This window comes from Rana temporaria, chromosome 1, assembly GCF_905171775.1.
Source record: "Rana temporaria chromosome 1, aRanTem1.1, whole genome shotgun sequence".
Classification (NCBI taxonomy): Eukaryota; Metazoa; Chordata; class Amphibia; order Anura; family Ranidae; genus Rana; species Rana temporaria.
In genome coordinates, this window is record NC_053489.1 from 468,144,879 (window position 1) to 468,166,192 (window position 21,314).

A 21,314-nucleotide genomic window follows, 5' to 3' on the forward strand; every position below is an offset into this window, starting at 1 on the left:
AATGCATACCAAATGCCGTCGCTTGAATGGGCTTTTACATGGTATTACTAGTTTACACTTTGTAACACCAGCCCTAGTTTTACACTTGCAAACTAAAACTTACGGCGAAAAAAACGAGGCTGAAAAGCTTTGTGGATCGCCTTAAGTGCTAATTTGCATACTAGAAGCTGCATTTCGACTCGAAATGCCCCCAGCGGCGGATGCGGTACTGCATCCTAAGATTCGGCAGTGTAATTCAATTACACATGCCGGATCTTCTGCCTAACTTTGGAAAACTGCTTCTGTGGATCAGTTCCAAAGTTAGGACAAGGGATACGATGGAGTAACAGCAGTTACTCCGTCGTATCTCTTTTGTGGATCTGGCCCATTGTTTTTCCTAGACCATTAAAAACGGTCTTGTGTACGCGGCATTACAGGTGCAGAAAAAATGGGCTTTTGGTGTTGATGGTGCCTTTACATTGTAACCCTATAGAGGTACTCTTGAAAAAAAATCTGTTTGTTTTTATATGCTTTGTTAAGAAAGATAATGTCCAACAATAACCCCAAAAGAGACAGATCTACAAAACAAATTTGTAAATTGCTTTATTCTGTCATCTCGCCATCTTCTTACTCCTCTTCTACTCCTCGTATATACAACACATTATTACACCTTTTAGAACTCCTTCAAGATGTCCAGACAATGCCCCATCAATATACTCTTCTGTATTGGTGAGCTTCACATTCATGTAGCCAGCCACAGGGACCAGGAATCCCTTGTATTCCATACCCCACATCAGTTTTACCTTTACTGACTTACCGGTAAGGCCATTAAGGAATGGGTTTGAGTTTAGTGACAAACTCATTCTGCCGCTGTAGCCGCCACTGATCTACAGACCCACGGAATGCTCCAAGAACACACTGCCAGAGAGAGAGAGAGAGAGAGAGAGAGAGAGCAGGAAATGGCTAGAGGTACTCTTGATAAAAGCAAAAATGTTCCTTTCTGTAAAAAAATTTAAGTATATGCACCTGTCAAACAGGTGCGGAAAAATAGGGCTTTGGGTGTTGGTGGTGCCTTCACACCATAACCCTATAGAGGTACATTTGATGAAAGCAAGAATTGGCCTTTCTGTAAACAAATTCAATTATATGCACCTGTCATACAGTTGCGTAAAAATTGTATTTTGGGTGTTGGTAGTGCATTCACACCGTAACCCTATAGAGGTACTCTTGATGAAAGCAAGAATTGGCCTTGATGTAAAAAGTTTAAATTATATGCACCTGTCAAACAGGTGTGCAAAAAATGGTCCTTGGGTGTTAATTGTGCCTATGAAACCTGTACCAAAAAATTACTTAAAGATAAAATCAGCACCCACAAAGCTAGGCAGCCTAGACAGTCTTGCACAGATTCCAGATCCCAAAAACATGTAATCAGTGACATGAGCATCAGGAGCTTAATGACTGCTGCTAATCCAGGACTGATTCATTTTGACAAATGTCAGCCAGTCAACAGAGTCTGTGGACAGACACGCACTTTTATCTGTCACACAACCTCCGACAGTACCGAATGCCCGTTCAGAAAGCACGCTGAATGCAGGGTAGCCCAGCAGCTCAATTGTATACTGGGCAAGTTCTAGCCAGTGGTTTATTCTCATGACCCAGTAACCCAGTGAATCGTCTACTGCTCTTCATGTCTGTTTTTTTCCCCCAGATAATCTTCCACTATATATATGATAGATGCTGCTGATGTGGAGGCTGATAGCCCTGGGCGCCATAGAATTACACATTTTTTAAATGCATAACTTAGGCGGCCCCCTTCTCCACTGCTCATTCTTTGACCAACAGAAGCCTCAAAACTACCATTTCAATGAGACTGCAACCTACCAGAGTCTGAAAAGGTGTTACATAAACTCCTCTTTAAGGTCTCCTCAAGATATTTTATCCTGTGCTCCTTATGCAAGGACAGGATGACTTCTGAGACTTTACCCTTGAAACGGTGGTTGCTGCACGTGCAGCCGCTGCAGCATTGCCAAAGTTTAGTTCCACCTGATGAGCATATCACAAATCAGGCGATTTATGGGCAGAAGGAATTCCCACTGAATTTCAGCAAACCGAATACTAGATGTGTATGACCACCTGAAATGGCTATAGATTCTTCTGGCCTACCTTAGAAGATCTTGCAAACATGGGTATCTGTTTAACCACTTCAGCCCTGGACCATATTGCTGGTGAAAGACCAGGCCACTTTTTGCGATTCGGCACTGCGTCGCCTTAACTGACAATTGTGCGGTCGTGCGACGTGGCTCCCAAACAAAATTAGCGTCCTTTTTTTCCCCACAAATAGAGCTTTCTTTTGGTGGTATTTGATTACCTCTGTGGTTTTTAGTTTTTGCGCTATAAACAAAAATAGAGCGACAATTTTGAAAAAAATGAATATTTTTTACTTCTTGCTGTAATAAATATCTCCCAAAAATATATAAAAAAAAATGTTTTCTCAGTTTAGGCCGATACGTATTCTTCTACATATTTTTCGTAAAAAAATGGCAATAAGCGTTTATTGATTGGTTTGCGCAAAAGTTATAGCGTTTACATAATAGTGGATATTTTTTGGGCATTTTTAATAATATTTTTTTTTATTAGGAATGGCGGCGATCAGCGATTTTTATCAGTACTGCGACATTATGGCGGACACTTCGGACACGTTTGACACATTTTTGGGACCATTGGCATTTTTATAGCGATCAGTGCTATAAAAATGCATTGATTACTATAAAAATGTCACTGGCAGGGAAGGGGTTAACACTAGGGGGCGAGGAAGGGATTAAGTATGTTCCCTGGGTGTGTTCTAACTGAAGGGCTGCCCCTATTGGCTGCTCGGCGAGATGACGTAGATATACATGATCTCGCCCAGCAGAGCTGTCCTGCCGCCGTAAAACTGCGGCGGATGGTCGGCAAGCGGTTACGAAACACTGCACCATCAAATTGAGGACATGTGCCAGACCTGTGCCCCTGCAGAGCTGAAATAATTTCTGCTCCGAAGTGGCTCCTGTTCCCTAGACAGACATGCTCAAGCACTGCATGGCATCTTTTAGCCTGATTCTTTGAATAGTCCCTTGAACACTTAGGGAGTACTGGTGTTTTATAGAACAATTCAGCAGAGGAGGGCATGGAGGAAGAGGAGGGAGTGGAGCTGACAGATCTCGCATAGCCACCAGCTGTATGGACGTGGTGGTAAAACAATTTCCGTGTCAAAATATCTTTATTTTGCTTCAGCAATAGAAAGTATACAAACATTTTCAAATAAACATGTCTTATACAGAGAGAAACTCCTTCTCATAACGGTAGCCTAGTTAGCATGGAAAGCATTATAACTCTATCAGATATATTCACTATTAGGAGTAAAATTAAAATTAACTCGAAAATTGAGAAAACAATTGACACATATCACTAGTAATTTGAGGTACTGTCGTTATAGTCAAGTGTCTCCATTCCTTGTGTCATAGTGCTCTCGTGGCACTAGGAGTTTCTTGCTAGTTGTAAAGTTCCTGAATTTCCTAACGGAATAGTTGCTACAGTTTCAAGACAAAAAGAAAAAATCAAAAGGGGAGGAAAGGGAGGGAAGGTAGGGATGGGGCGTCTGCAGGACTAGACCGGGGATCTTCCAACATTTTGCTGTCAATTAGTCAGGCCATCTGTACGATGGCTGGGCTACCATGGCATCATAACATCATTAACAAATGTGTTTTGCATTACATGTGTAATCCAGGGCTTCCATATACGGGTAAAACAATTTCCATCACTGAGCCCGATATTAAATCCTTCCGAGTTGCAAGTAGAGTTACTGTACCTAGTGTGCTATGAGTGAAATATATCGTCCCTGACCATGCTTGCTGGACCACATGTCAGTAGGGATGAGTTTCATATTCGAGTCGACCTCATGTTCGACTCGAACATCGTATGTTCGATCGTTTCGTCGAATTACGAACGTTTTGGGCCGTTAGCGCCAAATTTGAGTTACGTTTCACAGCCCATAATTCACTGCGGCATCGCAGTGAGTTGCTGGCTGATGATTGGCCAAGCATGCACTATGACCCGCATGCTTGGCCAATCAAGACCTGGGTTCTCAAAGATCTTTTCACAGGCATACTATAGACACCCAGCAGGTACAATATTTAAAGGAGTTTTTCATTTTTTATTTTTTTTATTTAAGCATCATTAAAATCACTGCTCCTGAAAAAACGACCGTTTTTAAAACTTTTTTTCCATTGATACATGTTCCCTGGGGCAAGACCCGGGTTCTCAAAGACGTTTTCACAGGTATACTATAGACACCCAGCAGGTACAATATATAAAGGAATTTTTAATTTTTTTTATTTTTTATTTAAGCATCATTAAAATCACTGCTCCAGAAAAAACGACCGTTTTTTAAAACTTTCTTTCCATTGATACATGTTCCCTGGGGCAAGACCCGGGTTCTCAAAGACGTTTTACGACAATAACTTGCATATTAGGCTTTAAAATGAGCACTTTTGAATTAGAACGTTTGAGTCCCATAGACGTCAATGGGGTTCTAAATGTTTGTGCGAATGGTCGGTCCGTTCGAAGGTTCTGGTGCGAACCGAACGGAGTTCGGCTCATCCCTACATGTCAGCAGGTGAACCTCGCTGCTGACTGCCTTGCACGAGAATTTCAAAACATTGCCTTCTACATGATGGCACAGAGCTGGAATGGCCTTATGTGCAAAGAAATAGCAACTGGGAACCTGCCATTGTGGCACAGTACATTCTGCAAATTCACAGAAGGGGGCAGAATCCACCAGATGGAAAGGCGGGAGTTGTAAAGCCAGCAATTTAGCTTGGCTCAAACTGTTTCCCCATCTCTATTACTGAGCGTTATAAGAGTATCTTGGTACATAGCTAGCAATATAATTACCGTATTTTTCGCTCAATATGACGCACCTGACCATAAGACGCACCTGGGTTTTAGAGGAGGAAAATATGAAAAAAGAATCTGAACCAAATGGTGGACTAAAATATTTAATAAAATATAATCGAATAATATTTCTACACTGAATACCAATGTAAGGGGGCACCCTACACTGATCCCCAATGTAACTGGGACATTTACACTGACCCCAACACAACAAGAGTATTTACATTGACTAGCCATATAACAGGTGTATTTACAGTAACCCCCCATCTCTCTACTAATCTCTGCATTCTTATCTGCCTCTCAGTACAACTCTGCCCCTCTAACTCATCATCTGCTAACATGTGTCCCCCAAATTCCTACTCTGATAACCTCTGCACTCCAACCCTTCCTTCCCATTTAACTGTGTACCTCTGTACACAACCTCTGCTCACCTCTGACTGCACATCTCCTCTGCTCGACTCTGCACCTCAAGCCCCCCTTTTTGTTTAAGTCTACATGCCCCCTATTCTCACCTGTATGCGGTTTACATCCTCTAGGTGGGTGGCATGCAGATGATGGTGCGTGATTTGCATATGAATCGTGGCGGCCGACCTCATTTACGTAACAATGACTGCATGTTTTACATGTGAATGGCAATGTTATTTAAAGAACAATGCCTTTTGTTTCTACCCCTATAGCAGCTGAAGGCAGGGGAGAAACAGGATTTAGCTGGGGCAGAGAGATGCATAGGGCATCATTCTGTCACCAAAACAATCCCCCTATTAGCGGCTCTGCGGGTCAGTATTTGCTCCATAAGACGCACAGACATTTCCCCCTGTTTTTCGGGGGGGGGGGGGAGTGCGTCTTATGGAGCGAAAAATACAGTACTTCCTGAGGAAGTCTTTTCCACATTTTCACAGCTCCCACTGTGAATAAAATAAATTGTTAAAAATAATAAAATGCATGTAAAAGCATCCCTGTTGCTTTGCGCACACATAAAAATGTGCGCAAAGAGCATGAATGAATGAGTGACTTGTATAGTGCTACACATGCAAACTGAATCGCCTCTAGGCGCTTTTTGCATGCCAGTGTCTGCTTGGCCGGTGTGGTCATTTTACCCCGTAGGATCTCGACATGCCTGGGACACACAGTCGTACACACATATATACATAGGGCCAATTTGGACAAGATCAAATTTACCTACCAGCATGTCTTTGGAGTGTGGGAGGAAACCGGAGAACCCGGAGGAAACCCACACAGACACAGGGAGAACATGCAAACTCCAGGCAGATGGTGTCATGGTTGGGATCCAAACCAGCGACCCTTTTGCTGCTAGGTGAAAGTGCTAACCACTAGACCACTGTGCTGCCCTCAGTTGTATGTAAATGACTGAGCTACACAGGTTATGTATCACCACACCTGCTGGAGTGGGAGCAGTAATTCAAGGTCCCTCATTTATGGTTAACTTCAAACTGATGAGCTAAAAAGGCAGTTAAAGGGGATGTAAACCCTTACATACCCAGTGAAGTAAACAGCCTCAGATGATACACAGGGATAAAAAAAATCTCTTTACATAGGTTTTAGGACCCGTACACACGACCGAACATGTCCGCTGAAACTGGTCCGACGGACCAGTTTCAGCAGACATGTTCGGTCGTGTGTACGGCCGACCGGACAATTTTCCGGCGGATCGGACATTTTCCAGCGGACAAATGTTTCTTAGCATGCTAAGAAACATGTCCGCTGGAAGCCTGTCCGTCGGACATGTTCGGTCGTCTGTACAGACTCACCGGACATGTCCGCTCGGCCCCATGCCCTCGCATGCGTCGAAGTGATTCGACGCATGCGTGGAAGTATTTACCTTCCAGGGCCACATCACGCGTATTGTGTACGCGCGGATTTCTGTTTGATGGTGTGTACACACATCAAACAGAAATCCGGCGGACCATTTTCAGCAGACTGTTCGGTCGTCTGTACGCCACCTAACACGTATATCTGCTGTCTTCAGCTTGCTATATTCTTTAAAAAGGGAACATTGTGTTAGAGATTTCCTCTTCCTGTTCAGCACTGGGAGTGTAGCCTTGGAATACACTGTGTGACAGCTGATTGGAGGAAAGGCACACCCCCCACTCCACATAGGCAATGGAAGGATGGATATGCAGAGCTGTGCTGTGAATAGGTCAGCTCTCTGCAAATCCACTCCAACACAAATTTCAGGCTGGATTTATCTTGGTTGTCGGAGAACTTGTCATGCTGATTAGGGATGAGCTCCGCGTTCGATTCGAACGTATGTTTGACTCAAACATCGTCTGTTCGACCGTTCGTCGAAATACGAACAAAACGGGTCGTTCGCGCAAAATTCGAGTGACGCGTCACGGCCCATTATTCACTGCGGCATTGCGCGCTGATGATTGGCCAAGCATGCACTATGACCCGAATGCTTGGCCAATCACAGCACGCAAAAAACGGAGAGCCATAATTGGCCAAAGCCAGGGTGGCTTTGGCCAATTATGGCTCAGGGCTTTAGGACACGCCCCACACTATAAAAGGCAAAAAACATGAAATACCCCCTCAAGGGTGGGACTTTATAAGTGACACAAACACGTGAATGAGTAGAAAAATATATAGCAAATTTATTTGAACAATTTAAGTAAGGACATCGTACAGTGTCCTAGCAAGGATAAAAAACCACATGCAAGTGGTATACAGATCCTATTTGTAAAGCAATAAAACAGACATGAGACAAAAATTGGTCCAACCCGACAGCCGTTTCGGTATCTGTGATCCTTCTTCAAGGGGTATTACAGACGATCATTGTGTCAGAGAAATACATGTCTATTAGAAAAGAGATATATACATATATTACATAGAAAAAATTCAACTTAAACAATATTTACAACTCTAGTGACCGAAATTGTTAAAAAACATGGGGAAGGGGGAGACAAGAAAAGGACAGCCATACAACTATGTCATTTATCAAAACAGATATGAGCTACTTACAGTCAATAAGATCTGTAGATAGAGTCCTGTCTCAGTGTGAAAGTACGCCAAAAACAAGGGGAGAATGCTGTATATGGAGATCAATGTCTCTGTGTTCACGGGGAGGATATACAATCATAGCCTACCAAAAAGGTCCACGCCTAGGGAAGGAAGGGAAAGAGGAAAGAAGAGAAAAAAAAAAAAAAAAATAATATATATATATAATATGTATATATCATTATTTGTTGCATTCAAAGAGTTAAATGCAGACACACATTTATAGCAAAAAAGAGTAACCCCATAGAGCTGGTAATCCAAAAATGGAGAGTAACTTACCAGATATGGGAATCCATATAGGAGAGGGTATTCATGTGCCAGAGAACAAAAAGTTCAGCCACAAGGAGACAAACTACCCAGATTATCCTATGTTTCAGGAAGGGTGGATTGCTGGGTGATCGCAGGCAGAGATCACTGGAAAAAGGAATTTAGGAGTATATATAAATAATATGTATGGCTAGTCTGGTGAAGTGTGCATAAAGGCACAGCACCAAAAACAAACAATAAGCCAAACATCAACAACCAGTGGTCCTACCTGCATGTGAGAAGTCTCCATAAGTCCAGCAGACGCCATGACAGTCAGAGACAATAGTGTCTGCAATGGGCTTAAATAGAGTCCATTAGTGGCTATGGCGCATGCGCGCACGCACGTGCTGCGTAGTGACGCAATTGTGTCTTGGGAAAAAAAAAAAAAAAAAACGGGATGGGCTTGAATAGAGTAAATTAGCGGCATAGGCGCATGCGCGCGCGTATGCGCTGCGTAATGACGCAATTGCGGAAATGACGCTATTGTGATGAAACTCGCAAGTGGACACCAGCACATTGATATCAATGCGGTGACTACACTCGAACAATTATTGCCTGCACAGTCCAAATACATTTAACAGACGCCATGATAGTCAAAAGTATGGACGTCGCATGTGTCGATCAGCATGGTAACACCATTGCTGAAATGACACATGTAGTAGCGTTGGCATGATGACGCAATCGCGGCAGACGGGTATAAAGTCGCAATTATATCAATGTCAATATGGTGATTCCATATATGACATTGATTAAAAATTGAAAATACAATTAAATTAAAAATTGGAAATAATAAAGGGAGGAAATATCACTTAAATAAGTGATTTTGCCAGTGCCAATCCACCCTTACACAAGTATATAACCCGAATTAGGATGACAATGCCATCAATACGGGAAAAAAAAAAAAAAAAAAAAAAAGGGGGGGGGTGGGAAAGAAAGAAGGAAGGGAGATGGAGAGGGCCTTTCGCACAGGGCGTGCCGGATATCGCCCAAATAATGGGAAGGAGCCGGCATGGAGTGTGCGCTGACGCAAGAAAGCAGTAATTACTGCAAATATGGGGGGCAAACATAACAAAACCCAGGTGGTGAACCGTAGGTGCGCATGACATGCCCCCCACGTGCGTCAGGTGGGGGCCAAATAGATACCCTCACCTGCGAAGCATTATACAGCAAATGAGTGTACAAAAAATGGTCGTATGGGGATGGATGTGGAGAAATCTATTCCTCCCATCCCCCGGAGGAAAACCCCTCCAGAAAAGGGCGATAGCTAACTATTTCATTAAGGCCTGGTTTTCTAGTAGCATCTAGCATGGCTATCCATCTTGTCTCCCTCTGCAGCAAGGTCCTATTCCAGTCGCCCCCTCTACTGTTGGGGTGTATTCTATCCAAAATGAGGAATTTGATTTTAGGGATCATCCCACCATGGGCGTCTCGAATATGGCGCCCCAGGGGGAGGTCCGGGTCTGCTTTCCGCATACATGTAATATGTCTGGAAGCGCGTTTAAAGAAAGGTTGTTTCGTTTTTCCAACGTAAAAAGCCCCACAGTGGCATGAAAGTAGATATACCACTCCAGGTGTTTTGCAGTTCGCAAAGTGGGAAGGTCTGAAAGTTTTACCATCAGGTAATAGAATATTGTCCCCAATGTTCATATATTGACACAGATTGCATCCTCCACATCGGAAGGTGCCAGGCCTTTTACATGGATCTGTGCGAAATTCACCCACGTATTCACTCTGAGTAAGGCTATCTTTGAGTGACTTGGTTTTACGGTAAGTGATCAAGGGTCTTAATGGTACATAGGGGGCTAGTAATGGATCTACACTAAGCAGATGCCAATGTTTAGAGATAATCCTGCCCACATGTTTGCTCTGCCTATTAAACCTGGTAATGATCCGAAGGGCATTTGGATTTGCGTCGGTCGGTAATTTCTTACATTGTTTTTTCTTGGTAAGTAGGTCATTTCTTGGTCTGGCACTGGCTTTCCTAAAGGCCTTTTTGAGGCAAGTTGGAGAGTAGCCTCTTAGAAGGAGCCGATCTCTTAGCTTGTCAGCTTCTATTTTAAAGGTCTCATCCTTTGTACAGTTGCGGCGTAGCCGCAAGTACTGGCCAAAAGGAATAGATCTAATTAAAGATACAGGATGTGCGCTTTGTGCATGTAGAATAGAATTACATGCAGTGTCCTTTCTAAACAACGCACTTGTAAGTTTACCAGATGGGTCTTTCTCAATGGTCACATCCAAAAAATTGATTGAAACATCACTATAAGTCATAGTGAAGGTTAAATTGTATGTGTTGTCATTCATGGCTGAAAGGCATGCTAATAACATTTGGGGGGTACCAGTCCAGACCAGCAGGATATCGTCAATATATCGACTCCAGTGTATAATGTGGTCTGTTAGGGGCAAGTAAGCCTCCTCAGACAGAAACCCCTGCTCCCACTCCCCCAGGTACAGGTTTGCGTAGCTTGGGGCACAAGAAGTCCCCATAGCTACGCCCTGTACCTGGAGGAAGTGGGAGCCATCAAATGAAAAAACGTTTTGAGTAAGAACATGTTCCAAGGCTGAAAGCAAAAAATTATCAAAGGTCCGGTTGTCTCGATGGGATTGGGATAAAGTGTGTCTGATCACCTCGATGCCCCTCCGGTGGGGAATGGAGCTATAGAGAGCCTCCACATCAATAGCCACCAGAAGGGCATCAGGGGGAACAGACAGACCATCCAGTTGTTGGAGAAGGTGCAGTGTATCTTGAACAAAGGAGGGTAAATTATTGACATATGGACGTATTTGTTCGTCTATAAATTTACTAATATTTTCTGTGATACTGCCACAACCCGAAACGATAGGACGTCCGGGGGGTGGTATCTTCTTTTTATGAATCTTGGGAAGACTATAAAACGTGGGAATTCTGGGGTGCATAGTCCTTACAAAATTCCACGTTTGAAGATTAATGGTTTTTATAGCATACGCATTGTCAATAAGTTTGTAAAATTCTTCATAAAACTTATGATCTGCAGCCTAGAAATTTTGGTATACCATTCATTGTTGCTCAAGATTTTTAGACACATCTCTTTGTATTGCTGGTTATTCATAATTACTATATTACCGCCCTTATCCGCTGGTTTGATAGTTAATTGTGTTTGTTTGATAAGGTTATCTAGAGCAAGTTTTTCTTTTTTGGTCAAATTAGATGAGCAGGTGGGGTGAAAATTTAATCTGTTGATGTCCCTAGACACCATGGTTAGGAACACGTTCAGATTCATATTGGCGTTTAGAGCGGGAAATTTATCCGATTTTTTCTTTAATGATGATTGTATTTTAGGTAAAATTATTGTTTTTTCTGGAACAACAGACGTCAATAAGTTGTCCAAATCGATTTTATCAATTGGATCTCTATCATCATGGTCCTCTGATAAATCGACCAGGAACTTTACATCGTGTTCATGTTGGATTAGTTCAGCTTCCTTTGCATCGGGAATATGCTTATTTTTGTCATACATACTTTTTAGGAGTAGTTTTCTTGAAAAAAGATGTAGATCTTTTATGGTTTCAAATCTATCTACATCTGTATCTACAGATCTTATTGACTGTAAGTAGCTCATATCTGTTTTGATAAATTACATAGTTGTATGGCTGTCCTTTACTTGTCTCCCCCTTCCCCATGTTTTTTAACAATTTCGGTCACTAGAGTTGTAAATATTGTTTAACCACTTACCCCCCGGACCATATTGCTGCCCAAAGACCAGAGTACTTTTTGCGATTCGGGACTGCGTCGCTTTAACAGACAATTGCGCGGTCGTGCGACGTGGCTCCCAAACAAAATTGGCGTCCTTTTTTTCCCACAAATAGAGCTTTCTTTTGGTGGTATTTGATCACCTCTGCGTTTTTTATTTTTTGCGCTATAAACAAAAATAGAACGACAATTTTGAAAAAAATGAATATTTTTTACTTTTTGCTGTAATAAATATCCCCCAAAAATATATAAAAAAACATTTTTTTTCCTCAGTTTAGGCCGATACGTATTCTTCTACATATTTTTCGTAAAAAAAAATCGCAATAAGCGTTTATTGATTGGTTTGCGCAAAAGTTATAGCGTTTACAAAATAGGGGGTATTTTTATGGCATTTTTATTAATATTTTTTTTACTAGTAATGGCGGCGATCAGCGATTTTTTTTTCGGTATTGCGACATTATGGCGGACACTTCGGACATTTTTGACACATTTTTGGGACCATTGGCATTTTTATAGCGATCAGTGCTATAAAAATGCATTAGATTACTATAAAAATGCCACTGGCAGTGAAGGGGTTAACACTAGGGGGCGGGGAAGGGGTTAAGTATGCCTGGGTGTGTTCTTACTGTGGGGGGGGGGGGTGGCCTCACTAGGGGAAACACTGATCCTCGGTTCATACAGTGTATGAACCGAAGAAAAGCATTTCCCCTGCTGACAGGAACGAGAGCTGTGTGTTTACACACACAGCTCCCGTTCCCCGCTCTGTACCGAGCGATCGCGTGTGCCCGGCGGCGATCGCGCCCGCCGGGCACACGCACGGGAGTCGGGGGCGAGCGGGGGGCGCGCGCGCGCGCCTCCGGCGGCTCGCGTGCGCCCCTAGTGGCGGCTAAAAGGTAGGACGTCATAATACGTGATCTCGCCTAGGAGAGCCACCTTGTGGACGTATTATGACGGTGCGGCGACGGCAAGTGGTTAAGTTGAATTTTTTCTATGTAATATATGTATATATCTCTTTTCTAATAGACATGTATTTCTCTGACACAATGATCGTCTGTAATACCCCTTGAAGAAGGATCACAGATACCGAAACGGCTGTCGGGTTGGACCAATTTTTGTCTCATGTCTGTTTTATTGCTTTACAAATAGGATCTGTATACCACTTGCATGTGGTTTTTTATCCTTGCTAGAACACTGTACGATGTCCTTACTTAAATTGTTCAAATAAATTTGCTATATATTTTTCTACTCATTCACGTGTTTGTGTCACTTATAAAGTCCCACCCTTGAGGGGGTATTTCATGTTTTTTCCATAACTCTAGGGATGTGGTGACTTACAAACACTGACATTCTCCTGATTGTGGGGTCCCTCTTTTTCATATATTTAGGGTAGCAAATACCCAAACCCCCATATCTTTTTTCCCACAATCTCGAGATTGTCTACTCTTTTTTATGTACTCTTTTACTTAAAAATTTATAGAGAGTTCATATATTTTAGAGACTATTTTTCTTTTCTTGTTTGCGGCTCTTAGTGATTGAACTGTTTTGTCCTCTAGCTCAAGTTAATTGAAGTTAGAATATTTTATTTTGTGATTTCTTTCTTGATTTACTGTGTCATCTTGACTAGGTCCCACTATGTTTAGATCCAAAGATTTTGAGGGTCATATGGCCAGATATAGAGAACAAGCTAAAAAAGAGACACAAACTTCCGAAATGACGGCATGTTTCTCACAACTATCAAGACTAGTTGAGAGAAAAGCACATCTATTATGGCATATTGAGGGTTTTGAACAATATATCAGAGAAGATATGAACCCTTTAGGACTCCGTATCCAAATTTTTCCCACTTTTGAAAACATTGAAGAATCGTTTAAAATAAAATGGGAAAAAAATCTACAACAGTGTAGTCTCGTCATGATGAGACTTCTGATTGATGAATATTCCACAAGAATTTCTAGGCTTAATTTGGATATTGATAAAGTCTATACACAGTTAAGATCATGTGAAAACCTTGATGGCTATAAAGCCCAAGAAGAAAGCATTAAAACCCGTCTGGACCTATTAGCAAGCAATACTCTACCTGCCAAGGAGAGAAAGTTTTGGCGTGACAAAATTGCTTTTAAGGAATCAAGGGCATACCATTGGCATAATAAAAGCAATTTTAATGCTCGTCAGAAATCTAATAAAAAGCGAGACACGGGTCCAATACTTCTTTGAACTCCTCTCTCTCCTCTTCCTCTCAGGTATCCAATCCTGAGAAGAAAAAAACATTTAAGAATAAATGGAAATCTCCCAATAAAGGCATTAACAAAAAACAATGCACAGTGGAAGTCAACTCAGGTCTAGTTGATGGTGAGGGTGCAAGTAACAAACTATCTGGACCACGTGGGGGAGGGGTTGAACAATCAACCTCTAGCATACTTTTTCCTCATATTGGAGCGCCGGACAGGGGGGACCCCCTGACGGACATCAATACAACAAATATGACATCATAGCTGAACTCTATGCAATCTAATGAGGGAAAAACTTTAAACATTATTAACCTTTCTGATTATACTCTGTCTTTAGATGAACTATCAGTCCTTTCAAGGGGTCTCAGCTTCTGCCCGGATACAGATGTAGATAGATTTGAAACCATAAAAGATCTACATCTTTTTTCAAGAAAACTACTCCTAAAAAGTATGTATGACAAAAATAAGCATATTCCCGATGCAAAGGAAGCTGAACTAATCCAACATGAACACGATGTAAAGTTCCTGGTCGATTTATCAGAGGACCATGATGATAGAGATCTAATTGATAAAATCGATTTGGACAACTTATTGATGTCTGTTGTTCCAGAAAAAAACAATAATTTTACCTAAAATACAATCATCATTAAAGAAAAAATCGGATAAATTTCCCGCTCTAAACGCCAATATGAATCTGAACGCGTTCCTAACCATGGTGTCTAGGGACATCAACAGATTAAATTTTCACCCCACCTGCTCATCTAATTTGACCAAAAAAGAAAAACTTGCTCTAGATAACCTTATCAAACAAACACAATTAACTATCAAACCAGCGGATAAGGGCGGTAATATAGTAATTATGAATAACCAGCAATACAAAGAGATGTGTCTAAAAATCTTGAGCAACAATGAATGGTATACCAAAATTTCTAGGCTGCAGATCAATACGTTTTATGAAGAATTTTACAAACTTATTGACAATGCGTATGCTATAAAAACCATTAATCTTCAAACGTGGAATTTTGTAAGGACTATGCACCCCAGAATTCCCACGTTTATTAGTCTTCCCAAGATTCATAAAAACAAGATACCACCCCCCGGACGTCCTATCGTTTCGGGTTGTGGCAGTATCACAGAAAATATTAGTCAATTTATAGACGAACAAATACGTCCATATGTCAATAATTTACCCTCCTTTGTTCAAGATACACTGCACCTTCTCCAACAACTGGATGGTCTGTCTGTTCCCCCTGATGCCCTTCTGGTGGCTATTGATGTGGAGGCTCTCTATAGCTCCATTCCCCACCGGAGGGGCATCGAGGTGATCAGATACACTTTATCCCAATCCCATCGAGACAACCGGACCTTTGATAATTTTTTGCTTTCAGCCTTGGAACATGTTCTTACTCGAAACGTTTTTTCATTTGATGGCTCCCACTTCCTCCAGGTACAGGGCGTAGCTATGGGGACTTCTTGTGCCCCAAGCTACGCAAACCTGTACCTGGGGGAGTGGGAGCAGGGGTTTCTGTCTGAGGAGGCTTACTTGCCCCTAACAGACCACATTATACACTGGAGTCGATATATTGACGATATCCTGCTGGTCTGGACTGGTACCCCCCAAATGTTATTAGCATGCCTTTCAGCCATGAATGACAACACATACAATTTAACCTTCACTATGACTTATAGTGATGTTTCAATCAATTTTTTGGATGTGACCATTGAGAAAGACCCATCTGGTAAACTTACAAGTGCGTTGTTTAGAAAGGACACTGCATGTAATTCTATTCTACATGCACAAAGCGCACATCCTGTATCTTTAATTAGATCTATTCCTTTTGGCCAGTACTTGCGGCTACGCCGCAACTGTACAAAGGATGAGACCTTTAAAATAGAAGCTGACAAGCTAAGAGATCGGCTCCTTCTAAGAGGCTACTCTCCAACTTGCCTCAAAAAGGCCTTTAGGAAAGCCAGTGCCAGACCAAGAAATGACCTACTTACCAAGAAAAAACAATGTAAGAAATTACCGACCGACGCAAATCCAAATGCCCTTCGGATCATTACCAGGTTTAATAGGCAGAGCAAACATGTGGGCAGGATTATCTCTAAACATTGGCATCTGCTTAGTGTAGATCCATTACTAGCCCCCTATGTACCATTAAGACCCTTGATCACTTACCGTAAAACCAAGTCACTCAAAGATAGCCTTACTCAGAGTGAATACGTGGGTGAATTTCGCACAGATCTATGTAAAAGGCCTGGCACCTTCCGATGTGGAGGATGCAATCTGTGTCAATATATGAACATTGGGGACAATATTCTATTACCTGATGGTAAAACTTTCAGACCTTCCCACTTTGCGAACTGCAAAACACCTGGAGTGGTATATCTACTTTCATGCCACTGTGGGGCTTTTTACGTTGGAAAAACGAAACAACCTTTCTTTAAACGCGCTTCCAGACATATTACATGTATGCGGAAAGCAGACCCGGACCTCCCCCTGGGGCGCCATATTCGAGACGCCCATGGTGGGATGATCCCTAAAATCAAATTCCTCATTTTGGATAGAATACACCCCAACAGTAGAGGGGGCGACTGGAATAGGACCTTGCTGCAGAGGGAGACAAGATGGATAGCCATGCTAGATGCTACTAGAAAACCAGGCCTTAATGAAATAGTTAGCTATCGCCCTTTTCTGGAGGGGTTTTCCTCCGGGGGATGGGAGGAATAGATTTCTCCACATCCATCCCCATACGACCATTTTTTGTACACTCATTTGCTGTATAATGCTTCGCGGGTGAGGGTATCTATTTGGCCCCCACCTGACGCACGTGGGGGGCATGTCATGCGCACCTACGGTTCACCACCTGGGTTTTGTTATGTTTGCCCCCCATATTTGCAGTAATTACTGCTTTCTTGCGTCAGCGCACACTCCATGCCGGCTCCTTCCCATTATTTGGGCGATATCCGGCACGCCCTGTGCGAAAGGCCCTCTCCATCTCCCTTCCTTCTTTCTTTCTTTCCCCCCCCCCCCCCCCTTTTTTTTTTTTTCCGTATTGATGGCATTGTCATCCTAATTCGGGTTATATACTTGTGTAAGGGTGGATTGGCACTGGCAAAATCACTTATTTAAGTGATATTTCCTCCCTTTATTATTTCCAATTTTTAATTTAATTTTATTTTCAATTTTTAATCAATGTCATATATGGAATCACCATATTGACATTGATATAATTGCGACTTTATACCCGTCTGCCGCGATTGCGTCATCATGCCAACGCTACTACATGTGTCATTGCAGCAATGGTGTTACCATGCTGATCGACACATGCGACGTCCATACTTTTGACTATCATGGCGTCTGTTAAATGTATTTGGACTGTGCAGGCAATAATTGTTCGAGTGTAGTCACCGCATTGATATCAATGTGCTGGTGTCCACTTGCGAGTTTCATCACAATAGCGTCATTTCCGCAATTGCGTCATTACGCAGCGCATACGCGCGCGCATGCGCCTATGCCGCTAATGTACTCTATTCAAGCCCATCCCGTTTTTTTTTTCCCCAAGACACAATTGCGTCACTACGCAGCACGTGCGCGCGCGCATGCGCCATAGCCACTAATGGACTCTATTTAAGCCCATTGCAGACACTATTGTCTCTGACTGTCATGGCGTCTGCTGGACTTATGGAGACTTCTCACATGCAGGTAGGACCACTGGTTGTTGATGTTTGGCTTATTGTTTGTTTTTGGTGCTGTGCCTTTATGCACACTTCACCAGACTAGCCATACATATTATTTATATATACTCCTAAATTCCTTTTTCCAGTGATCTCTGCCTGCGATCACCCAGCAATCCACCCTTCCTGAAACATAGGATAATCTGGGTAGTTTGTCTCCTTGTGGCTGAACTTTTTGTTCTCTGGCACATGAATACCCTCTCCTATATGGATTCCCATATCTGGTAAGTTACTCTCCATTTTTGGATTACCAGCTCTATGGGGTTACTCTTTTTTGCTATAAATGTGTGTCTGCATTTAACTCTTTGAATGCAACAAATAATGATATATACATATTGTATATATATATTATTTTATTTTTTTTATTTTTTTTATTTTTTCTCTTCTTTCCTCTTTTCCTTCCTTCCCTAGGCGTGGACCTTTTTGGTAGGCTATGATTGTATATCCTCCCCGTGAACACAGAGACATTGATCTCCATATACAGCATTCTCCCCTTGTTTTTGGCGTACTTTCACACTGAGACAGGACTCTATCTACAGATCTAATTGACTGTAAGTAGCTCATATCTGTTTTGATAAATGACATAGTTGTATGGCTGTCCTTTTCTTGTCTCCCCCTTCCCCATGTTTTTTAACAATTTCGGTCACTAGAGTTGTAAATATTGTTTAAGTTGAATTTTTTCTATGTAATATATGTATATATCTCTTTTCTAATAGACATGTATTTCTCTGACACAATGATCGTCTGTAATACCCCTTGAAGAAGGATCACAGATACCGAAACGGCTGTCGGGTTGGACCAATTTTTGTCTCATGTCTGTTTTATTGCTTTACAAATAGGATCTGTATACCACTTGCATGTGGTTTTTTATCCTTGCTAGGACACTGTACGATGTCCTTACTTAAATTGTTCAAATAAATTTGCTATATATTTTTCTACTCATTCACGTGTTTGTGTCACTTATAAAGTCCCACCCTTGAGGGGGTATTTCATGTTTTTTCCATAACTCTAGGGATGTGGTGACTTACAAACACTGACATTCTCCTGATTGTGGGGTCCCTCTTTTTCACACTATAAAAGGCTGCCTGCAGGGCGGCCTTATGTAGTGTGTTGCGGCGGTGTTAGTGAATAGATCAGTCCTAGAGAGAGAGAGACAGTGTATTTTTTTCTAGATAGATAGATGGAGCAGGCAGGCTAGTCAGTTTAGTTAAAGTTACAGTGTGTAGAGGATATATATACATCCCAGTAGTTGTACAAATATTTATACACTGTATAGTTTAGCTAGATCAGTTATTCCTATCCTAATTTACTGTCTATCAGTTGGTCGTGCTAGCTGCAGTATTCTCACGTGGTGTATTGCCCGTGTGCTCTGTAGTTTGCACCTGAAGTTACTTTGTGTGTACCAGTACTGCACTTGTGCTCTGTAGTTTGCACCTAATGTTACTTTGTGTGTACCAGTACTGCACTTGTGCTCTGTAGTTTACACCTAAAGAAACCCATGCTATTTTTCTCAGTGATTTTCATCCATATTGCAGGGACCAGACATTACATTAAAGCCGCAAGCAGTCTTAAATTACTTTTTTCTTACAGTAATCTCATTTTGTGCAGGGTCAGTTCTAAACACTACTATAGACACCCAGCAGGTACGATATTTAAAGGAATTTTTCATATTTATTTTTTCACTTTAAGCATCATTAAAATCGCTACTCCAGAAAAAACGACAGTTTTTAAAACTTTTTTTTCCATTGATACATGTTCCCTTGGGCAAGACCCGGGTTCTCAAAGACGTTTTCCGACAATAACTTGCATATTGGGCTTTAAAATGAGCACTTTTGAATTCGACCGTTCGAGTCCCATTGACGTCAATGGGGTTCTAAATGTTTGCGCGAACGTTCAGTCCGTTCGAAGGTTCTGGTGCGAACCGATGGGGGGTGTTTGGCTCATACCTAATGCTGATAACAGAAGTGGGAAGCATCAGAAAGTCACAAGACTTGGGGCTTTGGAGAGAGATAAGAAAACATTGCAGATATATTTGCCTAGGTCACAGTTCATGAATCATGTTTACATCCACTTTAACCACTTAACAACCGCCCCATAGCCAAAGTACGGCTACAGGGCGGTTGCTTAACTCTGGGAGGCCGTTAATTAACGGCCTTCAAGAATCGCGCTCCCGCGCGCCCCCTGGGGCGCGCACACGGGAGTGTTTGTGACCGCCGGGTCCGGCGCATCATGGATCATGGTAAATCGCCGCTGATAGTGGCGGTTTACCGCGTGATCGTTCCGTCCAATGACAGAGCGATCACTTGTAAATAAACCGGCGTCATGTGAAGACGCCGAAGGGAGCTGCGGTGGCTCAACGCGATTGGCACTGCGCTGACAAGCCATTCACCTCTGCAGCTAGGGGTTTGGATCCCGGTCTCAGCTACATGTGAATTGAGTTTGGTGGTCTCAGCCCGGCTCCCGGTGGGTGTGCTATGCGAGGTAAGCCTGCGCTTAGTACACCCACCCCCCTCCCACAAAAACCACCACACTTACACACGCACTCGAAATTGGGTTAACATGCACGCACTTTGACCATGCGGTCTCTAAAAAAGAGAGGCGAAGGACCAACGGGGCTGGTTGAGTGGGCTAGATCCTCTCACTCCCTTATAGGGAGTCCCTCTGCCCCGTTGGGCTTCAAAGAGGAGCAGGTAGGGCGGGCTGTGTGGGAGAACCCCCTCACACACCCGCCATTGCCACCCGGGGCATGGAGAAAGATGGCAGATTGCCTCTGGGGGAGGCCTGCCTACTCCCAACTCCTGCAGTCCGGCTCCTCTCTCGAGTACACGCACAAAATACACTTAAAAAAAAAAAAACAAGAAAAAAAAAAGAAAAAATGTGAAGACGCCGGTTCCTCTCTCCCCTCTCTGTACCGATCGGCAGTACTGTGGGCTTGATCTGTGATAATTGCAGTCACAGATCCAGCCATCCATCCCTCCCTGCATGCTCAGCCATCCCTGCCCAATACTCTGGGCATACTGTGCGCATACTCTGCAATACTCTAGGCATACTGTGGGCATACTCTGCAATACTCTGGGCATACTGCGCATACTCTGGGCAATACTCTGCAATACTCTGTGCATACTCTGGACAATACTCTGCAATACTCTGGGCAATACTGTGCATACTTTGCAATACTCTGCAATACCCCGCAATACGCCCTCCTCCTGCTTCTACCGACAACGCTACGATCGAAGCCAAGATTGTTTTTTTTTTTTTATATTTCAGGCTTCCCAGCCTAGAGGTGAGATGTGGGGTTTTATTGACCCCATATCTCACTGTAAAGAGGACCTGTCATGCCATATTCCTATTACAAGGGATGTTTTCATTCCTCGTAATAGGAATAAAAGTGA

The 21,314-nt window shown here is 42.6% G+C and overlaps 1 pseudogene; it reads right to left on the minus strand.

Annotated features, from left to right (window-relative positions):
* Positions 1-582: 582 nt before the first annotated feature.
* On the minus strand, positions 583-911 carry LOC120924973 (annotated as a pseudogene).
* Between the last annotated feature and the right edge of the window lie 20,403 nt (positions 912-21,314).